Genomic DNA, 6958 nt, shown 5'->3' on the forward strand with positions numbered 1-6958 from the left:
TTGTAGACTTTTGGATCACAGCCATTCTGACTGGTGTGAAATGGTACCTCATTGTGGTTTTGATTTGCATTTCTCTGATATTGAGTGATGTTGAACATGTTTTCATGTGTTTGTTAGCCATCTGTATGTCTTCTTTGGAGAAATGTCTATTTAGTTCTTTGGCCCATTTTTTGATTGGGTCGTTTATTTTTCTGGAATTGAGCTGCAGGAGTTGCTTGTATATTTTGAGATTAGTTGTTTGTCAGTTGCTTCATTTGCTATTATTTTCTCCCATTCTGAAGGCTAATCCCACTGCTGGGCATACGCACCGAGGAAACCAGAATTGAAAGAGACACGTGTACCCCAATGTTCATCACAGCACTGTTTATAATAGCCAGGACATGGAAGCAACCTAGATGTCCATCAGCAGACGAATGGATAAGAAAGCAGTGGTACATATACACAATGGAGTATTACTCAGCCATTAAAAAGAATACATTTGAATCAGTTCTAATGAGGTGGATGAAACTGGAGCCTATTATACAGAGTGAAGTAAGCCAGAAAGAAAAACACCAATACAGTATACTAACACATATATATGGAATCTAGAAAGATGGTAATGATAACCCTGTATGCAAGACAGCAAAAGAGACAATGATGTATAGAACAGTCTTTTGGACTCTGTGGGAGAGGGTGAGGGTGGGATGATTTGGGAGAATGGCATTGAAACATGTATAATATCATATATGAAATGAATTGCCAGTCCAGGTTCGATGCATGATACTGGTTGCTTAGGGCTGGTGCACTGGAACGACCCAGAGGGATGGTACAGGGAGGGAGGAGGGAGGGAGGTTCGGGATGGGGAACACATGTATACCTGTGGCGGATTCATGTTGATGTATGGCAAAACCAATACAATATTGTAAAGTAATTAACCTCCAATTAAAATAAATAAATTTATATTAAAAAAATGTTGTGTCTTGATTACAGTGTTTGATTCTCTAACAACCCAACATTGCCACAAAACACATTGCTTTTCAAAGTGTGGCTGGGAAAATCAAGTCTAGAGCCTTCCTGCTGCTGCTGCTGCTGCTGCTAAGTCGCTTCAGTCGTGTTCGACTCTGTACGACCCCATAGACGGCAGCCCATCAGGCTCCCCCGTCCCTGGGATTCTCCAGGCAAGAACACGGGAGTCGGTTGCCATTTCCTTCTCCAATGCATGAAAGTGAAAAGTGAAAGTGAAGTCGCTCAGTCGTGTCTGACTCTTAGCGACCCCATGGACTGTAGCCCACCAGGCTCCTCCATCCATGGGATTTTCCAGGCAAGAGTACTGGAGTGGGGTGCCATTGCCTTCTCCGTAAAGCCTTCCTACTTACTCAAAATATGGTCTAGGAACCACTAGCATCAATCAGCATCATCTGGGAGTTTGTTAAATAGGCAGAATCTCTGGCGCCCATCCCAGATGCAGCAAGTCAGAATCTGTGTTTTAACAAGATTCCCTCCCACCCCACCACTCAGTGATTCGTGATGCACATTAGGATGTGCTAATTAGTACGAAGCACTAATGTAACATCTGCATGAGAGAATCTAACAGTTAAACAAGAATATCCCAACAAATCAGAAGGTATACAGTGTTAATCACATTTGTTGCTACAGGTGGGGCTAGTGGTATAGAACCTGTCTGCAAATGCAGGAGATGTAAGAGACAGGGGTTCGATCCCTGGGTCAATCCCTGGAGGAGGGCATGGCAACCCACTCCAGTATTCTTGCCTGGAGAATTCCGTGGATAGAGGAACCTGATGGGCTACAGTCTATGGGGTCTCATAGAGTCGGACACAACTGAAGTGACTTAGCATGCTAGCGTGCTACTGAAAGGGGTGGGAGAAAGATAATGACAGAGTGGAGTCACTGTAAAAGGGGATGGGAGTGGGAATAGTAAAGAAAGATTATTTAGATGGTACCCAAACCAGAAGTTTGGTTCTGCCAAAAAGTCAGAGGTTTGTAAAATCCGTCTCACAGCAACAAAAGGGAGTGAGGGAGGCATGAAAGAGAAAAGGAAGAGATCCAGATAATATTTTGGAGGCTGGAAGACATCAGAAAATCAGAGCTTCAGTCTTGCTGGCAAACTAAGTGTAATTGGGGCACAAGTCACTGATGAAGGAAGGATTATGAATAAGATATAGGTTAGGAGCAGCCAGCAGAGCGGCCGGAAGTATACAGCTCAGAAGATCTGACTTTCGGCACAACAGAACCCTTCCCCTCCCTTGATTTACTCTTCAGTGATTGTGAGTTTTCTAAAGACCTACATGTACCTAAAAATAATGGAGATTTTGTGAAACCTTCTCCTTGATATGCAATCTACAAATTTGTTATGTAGTTTTTAATTAGGCCTCTTCCCATAATGATGTCTTCAGAGTGCTTGTGCATGTGAGCATGTGTGTCGGGGTGGGAGGAGGGACAATCGAATACCTTTCTCTAGATCTAATAGGAAAAATGTGCCAGTGAGAAGGTGAGTGAAGAGTCACTACAGGGACCCACCCCCGCCCCAATTTGCTTCATCAAAACAAGCGTAAGGTACCTCCTTAAATGCAGAACCAGAAGACACCATTGATATCCCTTGACGTTCACCTATTACACGTCTTTATGGAGGTCTGATTTAAGACCATGCAGAGCCCTCCTCTCCAAAAGTCACCAAAACCGGAACTGAATCATCTAAATCTGCTGTGATTTTTATTCATAGTCTACAAAGTTGAGGTTGCCAGTTGAGAGAGAGAGAGAGAAAGAGAGGTATTAGATAATGCTAGGAAATGGCAACACTTCCCCAAAACAGAACCAGGCCACGCAGATCCTGTTCTGCCTTCTATTGTAGCTGGAAAGAGATTTATTTTCTTCCCATTTTGCAATAATCCATATTATTTGAGGTTCTGCCCTCAGTCTCTTCCTCCACAGCCCCTTTCAAATCCTTGTTTAGAATCACGGGGAAGGAGGGAGGGAGGGAGGCAGCTCTCACCTGAATTTTCAATAACCGTATCAAAGAAAGATAAGCCCCAAAGAAATATGAAATCCACTGTTGTGTGCACATGAAATGGCATGGCATGTACCATTTCTTTTAATAAAGAAACAAGTAAATTTGTTTCACAGAGTAATACTAAAATTGGTTTCCTCCTCACACAAAACCATGAAGATATTTATATATAATTTATCTTTCTAAGTTGTCATGTGGCAAAAGACCGCTTGCTGTGCAGCAGACTTCTCTTGGTACTTAGAGAGAATTACGTGATTAAATAGAGACCTGAAAAGTTTTGAACAAGCACCGAAGAAGAAAAGGTTTCCTCTTCAAGCCTTAATGAAGTGAGCTCATTCCTCCTCCAACATCAACTTAGCCCTGTGTAGTTTGTTTTCTTGCGGGTTAATCACTGACCAGAGCCGCAGTGCGGACCACCAGTTTCCAATAAACCATAAAAGGCCGATCAGCAGCCATTGTGCTTTTCTGTAGGGCTTAGCAGACAGCAGCTGAATAAACCTGTTCAAAGTCAGAACAGTCAAGCAGGAGCGCAGAGGCCCAACTGGTGCCTCTGGTGAATCCTGAAAAGCAAATTAATTTATTAGAACATAATTGATAGCATGTGCAAATACACTAGCCAAACACTCCCCTGTGCTAATTTTGGCATAATTAAATATGGGCAGCTAATGAATAGTGTTCTGGGAAAGCAACATTATGATAAATATCCAATTATTACTTACGGTATCCCATACTTGATATGTTATATGCAGGCCGATGCCTCTGCTTTCTGGGCTTAAAGAAAAATCCAGAGGGAAAGAAAAGACCTAACAAACTGATTCCTCTGAATTAAGATTTAAATAAATGCTGTTGCGCGTGAAATACGCCCAGAAAGAGAATTACTTGAATATGCAGGGAAAAGAGGACATGAAATCTATCAATTATATTTTCATGTAAATGCACATGTTCTTTCTTTGGAGAGTTTCACATTTGTGAGTCTATTGAAAGCCTCTGTGCAAACGTTGTCTAAACAAGGGCTTCCCTTAAAGAAAAAAAAAAACAAACCTCCACCTGCCAAGGTAAAGACAGCGAGCTGCTGGAACACTGCAGAGCAAACGCAAACCAACAGCCAACATGCTGCTGGCTCTATGGAGTCCTCTGACACCACTTCTCTTTTGTTTCGACCCTTTCCCTCAATCTTGCTTTGGAAATTACTGCCAAAAACAGTGCTCCCCACAGGTCAGGACCTGAGATTCAGCAGTCTCGCCAGACTCACAGTGCTGTAACAACTCCATCAGGCAGTTTCTGATGTGGCCGTTAGCTCCTGACTCCAACAGGTTAAGAAAACAAAACAAGCGGGGAGGCGGGGAGGGACAGTCGCTGTGAAAAATAAATAAATAACACCTCACTAACCAGCCTGGTTGACTGGGGCTTTTGAAGTCACAGCATCAGTATGCATAAGGAATGTCAAATGTCTAAATTGTGCCATTTTTTTCCTCCAAAGGATCTTTGAAGCAACCTTTGAAGATGGGAGAGATGGTCCCCTTTGTGCTCGTAAACAAAGGTGGCCTCCGCCACCATCACATCCTCCTCTAACCCCTGAGGCTGATAGGTGAGGGAAAGGCGGACACTTTCATTTCCTACATCTATTGACAAGGATTTTCTTCTGAGAAGTCTCAGATCTGTGGAGAGTTCATTGTCACTTAGAGTTATGTTTATCTTTCCAAACAAGAGCCTCTTCTAACACATTTCAACTGCTTGTCGCCAATTGTGTTGTCAAAAGGCTCGGGCTTTCCAAATTATTTGCTTCTGGTTAGCATGTGACGGGACCCTAAAGGCAGAGGTGATAGGAGGCTTCCCCCATCTGCTCTGGTCAGTTTCTTTTCCCCAGCTGGCATCAGTGTGTCATTTCTATTCTCCACACCCTTGGAGTTTCTGACAGCTAAAGCGGCCAGATAAATGATTATTCTAGATACATTTGTGATGCGTGATATGCCATAGAAAACACTACATTCGAGTGACCCCCAGTATCATTTTAGATATTTGAATATGAGAGATCATGTGTGGATCCTTTGAATGTTTTCTTTCAGGATCCTGATGGGTTTTCAATCAACTTGAGGTCATTTATTACAGCTTTGAGCATCATTCGAATTTAAATCAACCGACTTGAGGTTTTCGAGGCCTGTACAATCACCCCGTGGCAGAGGGCTGACAGTGCCATTTGCCTTTCAGAAGACAAATAACTATGATAAATGTCCTTCCAAACTAAACAGCACTTTGGAAAAAGTAAAAAGGAATTTTAATCCAACTAGCAGAGATTCTATTTACATTTTCCAAAGTAATCCTAAGTCAAAAATCTAAGGACACTTCGGAGAAAAATGAAAAAAGAGCCTAGGCAATAAATGTCTTTTCAAAAGAGACTTGGCCCATGGGGAAACTTTTCAACAGAGAGCATGGCCCCACTGACCCAGGAGGGAGAGAAGCATCCTCATGGGCAAATCAGAGACTGGATCATGAAAAATGTCCGCAACTCACCTGACTCACCAACAAATCACGGCTGCGGCTGACACCGGTGTGCAAAGCCAGAGAGGAAGCGCTGGGACCATTTGTCTGTGTCACATTATTAGACAGCTTTCCAGTGGCTACTTTATTGGGGGGAGTCTTGCAATGCAGACAGCTTAAACTTGGGTTTTGCGTGTAATTTGCTATTTTAGAGCAGTTTATTTCTCTCACCTGCATACCCCATGGGGGAAGACGCACTGATTACTTTAATTCTAACATTTGGAGTGGAACCCATTCATGAAACTTTCTGGCTGTGTGATTCAAACGAAGGCTTCTCTTTCCTCTTTTTGTTCTCACAAGAAAATCAATTCACTTGAAGAGCCTCTTAATCCCATTTTTGCAATCAACAATTGCCACTTGTATATCGCTCTAATAGATTAAGAAGTGGGATGATGCGGTTGTCTGGTCTAATTCAACCCTATTCAGGTGGCTGCAGCCCGAGGCACTTTGTAGTGCCAAGTGCAGAGCTCGACAGGAAGACTTTTGCTATCATAATTTCCTGTGGAGCTATGCACTGCCCCCACTGAGGAGCCTGAATTACTTTGAATTAGGCTCGACAACCACAGAGAGTCGAAATCCAGCAAGCAACAATAACCAACTCTTTGAGCATGACTTGCATGGGTTATTTTTTTCTTTGCATTAGCACAGAAAGGATGAATTTCAAAATGCACATCTATTTAAATGACAGCAACCTGCCATAAATCAAGTGTGAAACAAAAGAGAAAACAGTTGAAGTGAGAGAGAAGTTGGAGTGGAGGAAAAATTAATCAAAACAGTTTTCAAAAACTTCATAGTTTGAGCCTGTGAAAAATTTCAGGCCTACACTATCACCATGACAACCCAGAACAAGCCCATGTTGGATAACCACATCAGAAAGGGGCTGTTTTGTAAGGATGAAGCCCTCTCATATCCATCCTAAGTTCAAGTCTCACTTCTGAATGCCTTAAAAAAATCACAAAAATAAAAATGTAAATATAAAAAGGTATCCAGGCTTCTTTGGTGCTCTGGTAACAGGCAAATCTTCTTGTGTGATTTTAAAATGATTTTATCATGAAGTCCATTCTAACCCCCAGGCAGGCATCACCTCAGGTAGGCGATGTTTGAATCATAAAGCAACTGCTGCTAAGTATCAGATCCAAGTGGGAAACAGTCAACCATTAAATCATTTAGCAGAGTCCAAGAATCACCCAAATTGGAAGCATGTGGTTCAAATGCATCATTTCCAGAGATACCAGTTAAACAAAATGTTCCAGGTAAGGAAACTGAGATCACAATTCTATTTGCTGTAACTCCTTAATTATTACCAACATGGCCCCCAAAAATGAATTAAATCTAAATAAATATAGGTTTCTCTTCTTAAGAGTTCCAATCCCCATTCCTACTCTTTTACCTTTCTGTGTTCAGAAAATAAAGAGA

General features: G+C 42.1%; 1 long non-coding RNA gene across 1 annotated transcript; it reads left to right on the top strand.

Moving 5' to 3' along the window:
• Positions 1-4072: 4072 nt before the first annotated feature.
• Positions 4073-6655, top strand: LOC123331864. Its single transcript, XR_006548660.2, has 3 exons — positions 4073-4317; positions 4485-4592; positions 5071-6655. It is a non-coding gene; the product is annotated as an uncharacterized LOC123331864 (long non-coding RNA).
• The last annotated feature ends 303 nt before the right edge of the window (positions 6656-6958 follow it).

Source organism: Bubalus bubalis, chromosome X (assembly GCF_019923935.1).
Source record: "Bubalus bubalis isolate 160015118507 breed Murrah chromosome X, NDDB_SH_1, whole genome shotgun sequence".
In the NCBI taxonomy this organism is placed as follows: Eukaryota; Metazoa; Chordata; class Mammalia; order Artiodactyla; family Bovidae; genus Bubalus; species Bubalus bubalis.